Here is a 14,244-nt window from a genome sequence, read left to right as displayed (position 1 = left end):
GCCCAAATGTAAACCTATGAAGACCCTGAGTATTCGAGTCAAATATATACAACGTAGTGCTAAACTTGCACTAAGCTTACGATCTAGTGCTAATTCAGATATGACATATAAGGTCGTGCCCACCACCTGCACTTAGGGTCCTTACACAGTAGTGATAATCTTAACCTGCAGCTGCTATACTCTATGGCATTTCAACTATATTGTGTCTTTCAACGATTTACTTGGGCATATAGTATAATTTATTTCATCCATGGCATCGTATATCCATATAATTAACATTAGGGAAGTTCATACCCGAAATAACATTAATGGCAAAATATCATATTTATTAGTGATCAATGCTTTATAATTTCACACTTTGACATATCAAGGTCATGTCAATTTTATGGTAAATTACATAATATCATGCTGATACAAACAAGGTAGACTCACTGCAAGTCTTCTTGATGATGTATAAAACATCTATGTACTATATCATGCATGCATTGCACTTACCTTGACACTTTATGTATTTCAAAAGATTGGCCTTACTATGCTCCACACATAATCCTTTTTATACTCGATTTGCTTCAATCACAAAAACAATCACGATATTTACAAAATTTCAAATTGATATCGATATATATGTTAGTATTGTTTTAACATAAATACATTTCCAAAACAAAATCCATATTCATACTTTAAAATTATTCACTACCAAAATACTTCAACACTTAAATTTTAAATAGAAAAAATTCTAGAATTGAAATAATTACCACCCAAAAACATTTACAAAGGCATAATTATATACGAACACCCCAAACTATTCGAATATTGCAATAATTCACTAAACTTTACAAACTTCCATAATGATACAATTTTACATCCTAACACTCATTTAAATTCCAAAACAGAAATTTCTAGCATATTACATCAACTATTAAACAATTACACAATAACCTACCATTTTTCCAAAATTGCCAATTTGGTACCCCTAAATTTTAAAAAATTACCAAATGGTTCCAAAAATTTTTAAGGCTTGTATAATACTTCCTACATCATTTCCAGTCCTTACATAACTTTCCATATTTTTTTCTCATCCATTTAAGCTATGGTCGAATACTTTAAAGTTCCAAAACTAGGGTTTTCATGGTTTTGCTTGTTTTTTATTCGATTCAAGCATGAAATCAACCTCCATCCAACCTTATATAATCTCTACAATCAAAGCCTTAAAAAATTTCATCAAAACAAAAAGCTCCCCAACTTTATAGTATGGTCGAATCTTAAGGAAACATTTCTAAGAGGATTAAACATGTTTTAATCATCAAGCAAACATGAAAATGAATCTACAACATCAAAAACATCAATACTCATCATCAATTCCATAAACCCGATTATGAAAATAAACCCTAGAATTTGGGATCTTTGAAATTAAGCAAGATTAGCAAGCATAAATGATACCAAAAGATAACGTTTCTCGCGTAGAACTATTTTCTATTTCACGACATAACCCAAAATCCAAAGACAATTGCTCAAAAATTGAAAACAAATTTTTTCTTACCTTTGGAGGGGTTCACGACTTGGAGAATAAAGGTGAACAAGATGGCATGAAATTTTAGATTAATTTCATGCTAATTTACCTTTAATTTAAGCTTAGATGAATATTAAATTCATTTAATTGGGAAATGACCAATTTAGCCTTAATGAAACTTCATATTTACAATCAAACCAAGACACCTCAACCTTATTAACTTCCAAAAGTCAAAGACGAATAAACTATTTCACACTTTACCACTTTATCCATGCAACTTTCCAAAAACTGCTAACTTGCCACTTTAATCCAAAAGTCCAAATTTAACATGGGATTAAATCCTCAAATTCAATGGTTTATATTATTTTCCATTATTTTAAAATATGGAAATAATATTTTTAAGTCTAATTTACCATCCTTCAATTTTTCACAAAATTTCTATTCTATCTGATTTACCGAATTTTTCTCAAACTTTATCGCTTTATAGCTTTTTATACAAAATCCATACGAAAAATCTAATTTCCACGGAAACGTCATTCTTGAGGTAAACTATTCATTTAGGAAGCCGGATTGCAACTTTTAAAATTACCATTATAGTCCTTAAATTTTTCCAAAGTTTGTACTTTGGCTAATCAACTTTCAAAATTTACATTTTGGTCACTAACCAAAATTTGGGATATTACACTAAAAATGCTATGCTATTCGAGATTAACTTCGTTCACCTACTGACATGAACAATCAGGCCCACCAAAAATTTGATTTCCAGTTTTCCTTGGCCTACATCCCTTGGTCCACGGATTAGCAAAGCTTGTCCGAAAAATTATTCCCTTTGATATGCTCATAGAGCTCTCTCTTGCTTTGTGCTTCTATCACTAGTCAAGTTTGGCTGACTTTGTATAAATGGAATCCCATCATTTATACTTAAGGAATTGGTATGGTATATTCATAACATAACATATGAACAATAAGAACTATCACTCTTATTGAGACTCAACTCCTAAGGATATGGATGGAATCAATATGTAGTAGTTACAGACAAAAGTATCCGGTTAGTGGTGAAAAATCAATATACTTCTAATGTCGAATCATTATCAACTAGGATAGAAATGAAGTATTGGGTCGAACTTTTCTTTGGTGTCAAGGTAATAACTATGAATAGTCATAGACCCCGAGAAATAGTAGAAGAATGGAACTCATTATGGGACATACAATGCATTATAGGCGTATAATCATTACGCTTCAACCGATTATTCTATTCCACCTCTTAGAACAAAAAAATTTAAATCAAACTATTTAATAGCATGAAGGTACATTTATACAAAACTTCTATCCCGAGTAAATTTTCTTTCTTATTAGAAAGGGAGGGATTGAGTTTTTGAGCGAGATTGCTTACAGTTGGGGAAATGAGAATCGTATCGATGCTTATTCCCAGATACTTTCAATATTTCTTCTCCAGGAAAAGAAGTTCACAATGCTTTAATTTACTTAATTGAATTTGGATTTTCTAAATAATTTTTTTCATATAATTATATGATGTAATTCCTATATAATCATTTAAAAATAATTGAGGAAAAAAGAAAAAATAATTTAATTTAAAAATAAGAAAAATAAATTTATTTTTATTTTTAAATCTTTGATGATCTAAAGTATATATATATATATATATATATATATATATATATATTAAATTTGTTTTAGTGATTTATTTCTGTTATTTACAGATATTAAAGATATGCATATAATGTTGTAAATCGGTAATTCAAATGCTTTCATTTCAAGTTAAAGTCCCACGTCAAATTTTATCAATTTAAAAAATTAATAAAATTAAATATTTAAATTAATTAAAAAATTATTCAATCAAGAGATGATACATGTCGTGAAATATGTCATTATAATTAGTTGATATTTAACACCTCGTAAATGGATGATTAATTCTTTTCAAATTAAAATTAAGACTAAACTAATAGAATATATAAGTACTGAGAACTAAACATATAGTTATAGTAATTTTATTAATTATCATGTCCACACTTTTGTCAAATATTAATTTTATTAAAATCAATTAAATAATTAAATGATTATATTTATAAAATTTTAAAAATAATAATTATATCAAGCATCAACATCAACCCTTTAACTAGATGATCATCCGTCCAAACAGTTTACCCTATATATATATATATATATATATATATCGGTGGCCACGAGACAACGTGCGAATTCAAGAAAGAACAACCGGATATTTCAATTTTGTGTATTACGGTTGAGAATTAGCCAGAATACTCTACTTTTTCCCGTAATAATAATATAATTTAATGGAATAATAATATATTAGACCGAACATTAAATTGATAATTTAAATATGTCAAGATCTCTATACTATTTTTTATGCAAACAGAGTAATTAATTTTATTAAAATTATAAAATATTTAAAATTAGAGAAAATAACCTTAGAGACCAAAAATGCCTTATAATATACGATTTTAACCAACTTTTTTTTGGATTTGCCAAAATGACCAACAAAATCGCAATGCGAAATAAAAATCGCAACGCGATCTCCAGAATCGCAAATCAGTTCCCAGAATCGCAACGCGATTATGAAGAATCGCAATGCGATAGTACAAATTAGCATTGCGATTTTCCAGAATCGCAACGAGTATCCGTAAAATCGCAACGCGTATTCGTAAATCGCAACGACAATACGTAAAATCGAAACGCGTATCCGTAAATCGCAATGCGAATACGTAAATCGCAATTTGCGTTGCGATTTACGTAATCGCGTTGCGATTTAGTAAATCGCAACGAGATTCTGACTATCGCAATACTGAATTTCAAATTCGCAACTCGGTTTCTGAATTCGCAACAGGTTTTAATTTCGCAACACAAATGTTTTGGGTATATAACTACGCAGCAGCAGCAACTCATAACCTAAATCCCTAAATCGCAACTCATTCCATCTCCATCTATCACTCTCTCCGGCGACATCCGTTCCTATATCCAACGACATCCTTCCCCATCCGACAACAGGTTTTAGTTTCGCAGCTCGTTTGTTTAGTAAATTAATTTACAATAATGAAATCATCTAATGTTGATCATATTTGGATAGATTTGTGTTTTGGAGGGTCATGGGAGAATGTCCATGGTGTTTTACAATATATGCCTTTACCCATGAATCTTCAACTAAAACTGTCATTAAAAAAGTTAACTTATGAAACTCTAATGTTACGTGTTGCAAATAAATTGAATTTAGAGCCCCTAAGTGGATTTAGGCTATCTTATCAGAGAAATGGTAAAGTTTATTTGTTAACCGACAATGAAGATGTTGAACGATTCATTGCTTACATTAGTGTTTCAAGTGATGATGTTACATTGTATGTTGTTAAACCTAGAAGTAGTGAAGTTGGGTCAGTAGCGGATAGTAATCAACTAAGTTTTCAACCCCAGTTTATGGTGCTCAAAATTTAATGGTTCCACCACAATTTCATCACCAAGCAAATATTGTTTCACCATATTTCCAATACCAAACACAATCTCAAAACCCACAACCTTTCCCTAATCCAAATCCCAATCAACTTTCAGCACCAAATTCTGGTTTTCGTATTGACCAGTTAGACGATGATGAGCCAACAGAAAAAATTGTGAGTACTAGTCAGTATTCGAAATTTGATCTTGGTCAATACCCGGACTTTGATCTTGGTCAATACTCGGAATTTGATGATTTTTCAGAAGAAGAAACAGACCCTGCGTGTAATGATTTTGATATTGGTCAATACCCGAATTTTGATGATGAAACAGCCGTTGCCGAGGAAGATGTTGTTGATGATAATGAGGAGGAAGTTACGACTGTAAATGAACATGTTGAACATCCATTCTGTAATTCATATAACACTGAAGAAGAAGAAATCCCCAAAGAAAAGTCCCCGAAGAAAATGCCACGGGAGTATAACTGGAATATGCCAGAATTACTTTAGATACCGGAAGAAGAGTTGGTAAAGATAGCAGTTGATTGTTACACAAAAATTATTCGTATCAAAAAAGATGATTGTTTTGATACAAAGGAAGACTTAAAGATAGCTTTGTATACGAAATGTGTGGAAGATGGCTATCAACTAAAAGTTAACAAATTATGCAAAGATCGTTTCGAAACAAGGTGTATGAGTGACAAAAACTGTATGTGGCGTATGATTGCAAAGAGGATAAAAGATTGCGAAATATTTCAAGTTAGGACTTTTATTTATAAACATACATGTTCAAGAACCCAAGTTCTTCCTCACCATAGACGGGCAAACAAAAAGGTGTTGGGTGGTTTTCTGGCTGAGTTAATGTTTTTGAATGGTAGGGTATATCGGGGACATGAAATTATGACTGACATGAATGCTCGGTTCAAGATTAGTATCTCATATTCTCAAGCTTGGAGAGCTAAATGTTATGCCTTGGAATTGTTGAGGGGGTCGCCAGAAGCATCGTTTGCCCAACTGCCGGCTTATTGTCACAATTTAAAGTTGAAAAATCCTGGGTCGGTAACTCATATCAAAACAGATAGAGATGGATTCTTTGAGTTGCTGTTTATCGCCATTGGTTCTGCGGTTAGTAAATCAATATAATTTTGTTCTCATTTTTGTTAGTTACATGCATTTCACATTTAAATGATTATATTTCTTGTGTATATGATTTTGTAGATTCATTCGTTTATTAATTGCATATGCCCAGTTATTATAGTTGATGGAGCACATTTAAAAGGTCGATACCTTGGAGTAAACTTATTAGCAGTAGCCATGGATGCTAACAATGGGATACTGCCAATAGCTTACGGGGTTGGCAAATCTGAAACCTCTGATTCATGGACATGGTTTATGGGGCATCTTAGGGATTGCATAGGTCCTATTAGCAATCTGACAATCATATCCGATAGGGAAAACTCAATTGACAACGCTGTTAGAAGGTGTTTCCCAGATGCTTTTCATGGACTTTGTGGTGTTCATTTGTATAGAAATTTAAAATCAAGGTCTGCTGGTATAAAAAATCACAAATGGACATACTGGAAGGCTGTAAAAGCTTATCGGGAAGTGGATTTTAATAAGCATATAAACTGTTTAAGACGTGTTTTGCCTCAGTGTGCTCAAACACTAGAAGATGTCGGGTTTGAAAGATGGTCAAGACTACATCAACTTGGAGCAAGATATGGTTTCATGACGTCTAATAGTGAAGAATCAATCAACGCTCTAAGTCGTCATTCCCGGAAATTACCCATTACTATGTTAATGGAGTTTTTTCGAGCGTCTATTCAACAGTGGCACTACAAGAAAAGAAACCATGCAGGTATTATTTCTTTAAATTCGTAACTTATCATATATTTTACTAAGTATTATTTATTTAAATTTACAGGAACATTGGAACATCGTGTTACACCATGGACAGAAAAAAAGATAACAAAACGTGTTGTGAAGTCAACGTCATGGAGAGTTGAACCATGTTCAAACACTTTGTTTGAAGTACTGGATAATAACTTAAATGGGCTTATCGATCTAAATGCAAAGACGTGTAGTTGTATGAAATGGCAAACATCTGGTTATCCGTGTGGCCATGTTATAAAAGTTTCTCTTCATCTAAACCAAGATGATTCAAGCGCATACGCTATGGATTGCTACACTACAGAAGTATATCGACAGACTTATGGCGAGATTGTCTACCCTATTCCACATCCTTCTGAGTGGGACATACCAGATGACTTACAAACAGTTTTGCCACCATCCATGGACAGAAGGCTACCTGGCCGACCAAAAAGTCACGATCATATACCGTCCAAGGGTGAAGAGAAGAAGAGATCGACATGTAGTCGGTGCAAGGAAAGTGGTCATACAAGGTTGTCATGTGGATCACCAGTGCCATCACAATCATCTTTTCCTCTACCAATATATGGATCCTCATCAAAATCCAAAGCTCATATGGTGTCAAGCAAAAGGCAATCAAAATCGTAATCATCTTTAAAATCCCAATCACAACCGGCTTCACCTTTTGGGACTGTTAACTTAGGTGATTTTTAAATGCAAACGTTGTATTATGTGGATTTTATGTGTGAACTTTTAACATTTTCAGTTAGGCATGTATTAGTAACTTGAGTTTGAAAATTGCTATGATCTGTTCAGTTGTTATCACTTATTAGGCATTCATTTGACTATCGCAACACGGAAATGATGTTCGCAATCATCTTAATGTCTATCGCAATACGAAATGAAAATCGCAACGAGAGAATCGCAATGCTAAATGAAAATCGCAGCGTGAAAATCGCAACGCGAATATGAATATCGCAACGCAGAAATGACTATCGCAATGCGAAATGAAAATCGCAACGAGAGAAACGCAAAGCAAAATGAAAATCGCAACGCGAATTTAGTTTCGCGTTGCGATTTTAGTTTCACGTTGCGATTTTGTCATTGCGATTTTCATTTCGTATTGCGATTCTCTCGTTGCGATTTTCATTTCGCATTGCGATATTCATTTTTGCCTTCAACATAATGCATATTGAAATCAACAAAATCAACCATTACATTTCAATCAATTAAACAAGCACAAATAAGAATTATATTCACATCAATTAAACAAATCAACTTTTACAAATCATCTTTTACAAATTAATTAAACAATCAAAAAATAAGCAATAATTCTTATTTCCTCATCTACTATTGAATCAACTTTTGCAACCATACATCATTTTCACGTAGCTCACTTCTGAGATTAACCTGCAGAAACCAAACATTTGCTCAAACAACACTTTCTACATATATAAAACCTACAAACAGCAAATTATTGAATTCTAGGTACTTAACCAAACATTTTCAAACCAAAAGCCTATAAACTTACCAATTGTTTATGGACATTTTTATATCGCGGATGCAGGTAGGCAGCGTCTCGTATATATCGATCTAGCCATATAATGCCGAAACCACAAGCATACTGCAGCTCTATCTCTATCGGTGGGAGGTAGATACTTTATACTTCCTGTGATCAAATGCTCCAACGCCAAGCATACGAGAGGACCACAATCCCCTCTGGCTCCTTCCGTTTGTTGTGGTGCGGTCTCATCTCTACTAACTGTAATATTGAGCTTCTTTGGCTTCTTGTTTCCAGAACGAGTCCAATAATTTATCGCATCCAAGAATTTAGCCAAATGAGAGCTCCATCCCTTAATAATATCTCTTAAATCAACCAATAATATGTAATTTATCATGCTTTCATATACTATTGCCTTAAGGGATGGGAGCTGAAGCTCGACGAGAAGTCAATGTTTACGTTCCAAAACAGGGATAAACACCTGCAATCATAAGTAATAATTCATTCATTTGCGCACTTATTTATGAATACCTTTAAACTCAATCTAAAATAAATACTAACCTTATCGACCTCCCACCATGCAGAATAAAGTTTAGCTTGTCCATTGCCCAACACAAATGATTCATCTCGTTGATTCTTCAAGTGAACGGCGTTAAAAGACGTCGGCATAATTGTATATCGTGTATTTCTTTTATTTTTCTTAAGTTTCCTAATTATTAGAAGACGTGACACCCACGCATCGATATGCTTTTTTACAAAAAAAGACACATATTAGTGACTTACATAAATTTAAAAAAAATCAAATTGAAATATAAGAAAAATATAAGACTTACCCCTCCATCGAAATAGCCATTGTCTTCGACCCCTAATAATACGCCCCACCAAGACCGATCAAGCAACAAATAGATATCATCTTTGAGCTTGCATATGTCAGTGAAACACCCCTGGCTCCGCTCATGTAGATAAAAATCAACTGCGGTCTTAGCCCAAAGGGTGTTATCCAGAATTGTGTCCGGTAGTTGTCTCCTCTCCACTTCAGATACCGGAATGGTACTGGCCGGTAACTCATACGAGAGCCAACTCTCATCCATAATGTCCGGCACGTCAGAGGGTTTCTCAAGAATCTTACATATGACGCCATGTGAATCGGGCTCTTGAATGGTGGGAGGGACTTCTTCAACGATGACAGTGGCCTCTTGAACGGTGGGAGGGGACTCTTGAGGAATGATAGGGGCCTCTTCAACGATAGGAGTGGACTCTTGAGGGATGACAGGTGAGTCGGGCTTCTTCTTGCGGTGTCTTCACACTATTGGGTTGTACAGAGACTTAATAGCACGTGCACGCCGTCTGATGCGTGAACTCCGTCGTGCAAGAAAAACCCGACGTAAAGCTTCCACCTTATCGGGCCGCTAAATAATTAAATACAAAAATCAGTAAATAAACAGACATGATATTTAAACAGTGAAAACAAAGAGAAATATGTTTCAAACTTGCATTTTATTCACCCAAGTCATTATTCTATCATAGTTCACAAAATGCATCAGATAACAAAGACAAATATGTTTCAAACTTGCAACACTGTCAAGTTAGTATTTGTCTTTGTCTATTGGTTGAAGTAATGCAATTCATTCAAGTTTCAATTTGCAGAAGAAGAATAGTTTTTGGAACTTAAAATCGCAACGTGAAAAATGACTATCGCAAGGCGAAATGTAAATCGCAACGCGAAAAGAAAATCGCAACGAGAGAATCGCAATGCGAAATGAAAATCGCAACGCGATTATAGTTTCGCGTTGCGATTTTGGTTTCGCGTTGCGATTTTCATTTCGCGTTGCGATTCTCTCGTTGCGATTCATTTCGCGTTGCGATAGTCATTTTTCACGTTGCGATTTTAAGTTTTGTGTTGCGAAAGTAAACTATTTCTTCTTCTGCAAATTGAAACTTGAATGGATTGCATTACTTCAACCAAAAGACAAAACAAATACAAATACTAACTTCAGAGTATTAAAGAATACACAGTTTAGCAGAATTGGCAGCAACCGAACAAATTTACTTTCAACCAAAAGACAAAACAAAGACAAATACTAACTTCACAGTGTTAAAGAATACACAGTTTAGCAGAATTGGCAGCAATCGAACAAATTTACTTTCAACCAAAAGACAAAACAAAGACAAATACTAACTTCACAATGTTAAAGAATACACAGTTTAGCAGAATTGGCAGCAACCGAATAAATTTACTTCAACCAAAAGACAAAACAAAAGACAAATACTAACTTCACAGTGTTAAAGAATAAACAGTTTAGCAGAATTGGCAGCAACCGAATAAATTTACTAAGCAATCTAAGTGAAATGGTTAATCTAAGTGAAATTACGAGTAAATTTATCATCAAGTTAAATATGGAAAATCTTAAACTTACCTCGTTGCGTAGAGTATGAACCTCATTCTGCAACGATACTACCATCTCACGTAGAGCGGCAACCTCACCACGTAAAGTAGACACCTTCTTACGCCATGCACCATCGTTATATCGTAGAGTACCGATCTCCTCACGCAAGACATTGACCTTATCACGTAACTCCCTTGAGTCATCCCGTGGAGGTGGAGGTAGAGAACAGGGAGATAGAAGTCGTGGCATCTTTGCCGGTCGCCTATCATGAGGTGATGGTGGAGAAGAGGCTCGATGATGTGACGGGATAGGTGATGACTCTCGTTGTAGAGGTGAATAGTCGGGTCGATCAGGTGATGGCTCTGGGTGAGGTGATGGCTCTCGAAGTGGAGGAAGTGGAGGCTGCTCATCATTCGTGCCATCAAAAAAACGCTGACTAGCTTGCCACCAATCAGTGGCAAGCTCAGCCTCCGTGGGTATCAGTCTCTGTAATGGAGTGTTGGCCTCCTAAAAATATAAAAACTTGTTTATATATGATAGTATTTGTGTTAACTTACATTATTTATTGTCGCATATGGTATTAAGTCTTCCCAATCCAACAGACGTTTCCTCTTCTAGGAAATAGCCCTAGGAATATCATTTGAAGTTTTTAATGCATATGTCCGCATGCTGGGGAAAGCCTCGAATATCCAAATCTACAAACAATATAATAACAAACATTAGTAATTGTTAAATAATTAATTATAAATTTTGAAAACATTATATAGAAATTCTTACCTTAAAGGCCCAAACAAAGCCTGACAAAGTGTATTTCGACCCATCGCCACGCAAACTTTTGCGGTCATCAAAGGCAGACAACAACTTAGTCCAGGTAGCTTTCCATATATACGAACCCCACGGAAACAGATTCCATGCATTTAGGTCCTGTACCAATAATATTAGCTCTTGAGGAATAGGTTGTCTGGCCTCTCTGCCTAAAAAGCCGGCATAAAAAAGTACTAGAAGTTCATAATCGGACAACATCGACGTCATTCATCTGAGTAAAACCATCTTTCTTATTAAACAATTTCTTCAGGTCGTCGACGTGTAAGTTCAGCTTCTCTATTGACTCATTAGGAAAAACCCAGGATAACCATGATGGGCGGGTGATATGACGAGTGTACCGGCCTACATCATCGTGTCCGAATCGTAGACCAGTGATTAAGCAGAACTCCTTCCGCCCAAAACAAGTATACGCCGGTGGAAAATGAAACCATATCTCTTCCTTACCACGTTGTATACTGTCGGGTAGATCGCTAGTCATGGTCTGAAGCCACAAATGGGTCAAATTAGCATCTCCACCCGAATGCTGTACTCTCAGCCATGGCCCGAATCAGGTTTCCTCAAACAATTTTCTTTGTGCAGGTGAAAGCTTCGAAGCAATTGTAGTGGCTAGGCTAACTTTATTCCTTAATGTCAATGAAGCCGAAAAAAATTTCTACAAAAACAATAAACATACCAAGTTAGATATACCAAAAACTACACTGTGAAGATATACCAAAAACAATAAACATAAAGAGTAGTAGTTTATTCTTGAAACTAAAATTTGCAACACTGTTTTATCTTTTGGTTGAAATGAAAATCGCAACGAGAGAATGACTATCGCAACGCGGAAATGACTATCGCAACGAGAGAATCGCAACGCGAAATTAAAATCGCAACGAGAGAATCGCAACGCGAAATGAAAATCGCAATGCGATTTTGGTTTCGCGTTGCGATTCCTCTCGTTGCGATTTTCATTTCTCTCGTTGCGGTAGTCATTTTCGTGTTGCGATTTTCATTTTCATGTTGCGATTTTAAGTTTAGAAACTATTATTCTTCTGCAAATTGAAACTTTAATGGATTGCATTACTTCAACCAAAAGACAAAACAAAGACAAATACTAACTTCACAGGGTTAAAGACTAAACAGTTTAGCAGTATTGGCAGCAATCGAATGAATTTAATAAGAAATCTAAGTGAAATGGTTAATCTATTATTGAAATTACCAGTAAACTTATCATCAATTTCAATATGAAAAACCTAAAATAATGCAAAAATTTCAAAATAAAAATAATTAAAAAAACTAACCCTCGGAGGTTGATCTCCCCATTACTGAATGATTGTGAGGGATTTCTGACCGTGAATGGTTGTGAGGGATTTCGCCGGAGATGGGAACGGAAATCTTCGGATATGGGGACAGATTTCGCCGTAGAGAGTGAGAGATGAAGATGGGATTGAGTTGTGATTTTAGGTTTTAGGTTATGAGTTGCGATTATGGGATATACTGTGGACGGTTCAGTGTTCCAATAATTAATATTCGTGTTTGGAATTTGAAAATAAAATACGCGTAGTGATTCTAATGCCGCTTTAAAAATCGCGTTGCGATTTTACGTATTGTCGTTGCGATTTACGGATACGCATTGCGATTTACGTATTCTCGTTGCGATTTATGTATTCGCATTGCGATTTACGGATACCTGTTGCGATTTACGGATACGCGTTGCGATTTTACGTATTGTCGTTGCGATTTACGAATACGCGTTGCGATTTTACGGATACTCGTTGCGATAGTCAGAATCGCGTTGCGATTTATATGTTCGCGTTGCGATTTTCATATTCGTGTTGCGATTCTGGAAAATCGCAATGCTAATTTGTACTATAGCATTGCGATTCTTCATAATCGCGTTGCGATTCTGGGAACTGATTTGCGATTCTAGAGATCGCGTTGCGATTTTTATTTCGCATTGCGATTTTGTTGGTCATTTTGGCAAATCCAAAAAAAATTGGTTAAAATCGTATATTATAAGGCATTTTTGGTCACTGAGGTTATTTTCTCTTAAAATTATAATAAAATTTATAAATTAAATATATAATTAAAATATGTTTTATAATTATTGACACAATAGACTAGTTGATCTATATCATGTGATAATCATATAAGGAAAAAGTTAAAAGTACGTTAAAAAATCAAACAAAAATAAATACAAACAGATTTGATTGCAAAAATGTTTTTTTTTAAACAACATAATCCTATTACTACACCAGAATTTCTTCTCAAGACCTGAATAAGGCATCGAAAATTGCAGCCCTTATAAGCAAGCTAACTCACCCAAACCAGAAAATTAAAACAGCTGGGACGTCACTCATTTTATTTTAATTTAGTTAATAGTGTATTTAAATATATCATTTTAGTGATCTGATTTAGAGTGCGACGTTCACCGTAAAATCTTTCTAATTACAACCAATATGTGCATAGGTAAAGTACTTCTATCTGCAAATAACTATAAAATTAGTTATGGATATTGCTCTTGTAAAATAACCTCAAATAAACATATGTTTTATATATTTAAAATTTGTTGACATATCATTTTTCAAAAAAAAAACATATATTATTTTAAAATAAGACCTAAATATATTTGAAAAAAAATGAAGGAAATAATGTTATATGATACAGTTAAAAATATTGAAAATAATCAATACATATGTTGCTGCTGCG

Source organism: Hibiscus syriacus, unplaced genomic scaffold, assembly GCF_006381635.1.
Source record: "Hibiscus syriacus cultivar Baekdansim isolate YM2019G1 unplaced genomic scaffold, ASM638163v2 tig00112295_pilon, whole genome shotgun sequence".
NCBI classification, from domain to species: domain Eukaryota; kingdom Viridiplantae; phylum Streptophyta; class Magnoliopsida; order Malvales; family Malvaceae; genus Hibiscus; species Hibiscus syriacus.
This window is presented reverse-complemented; position numbering follows the sequence as displayed.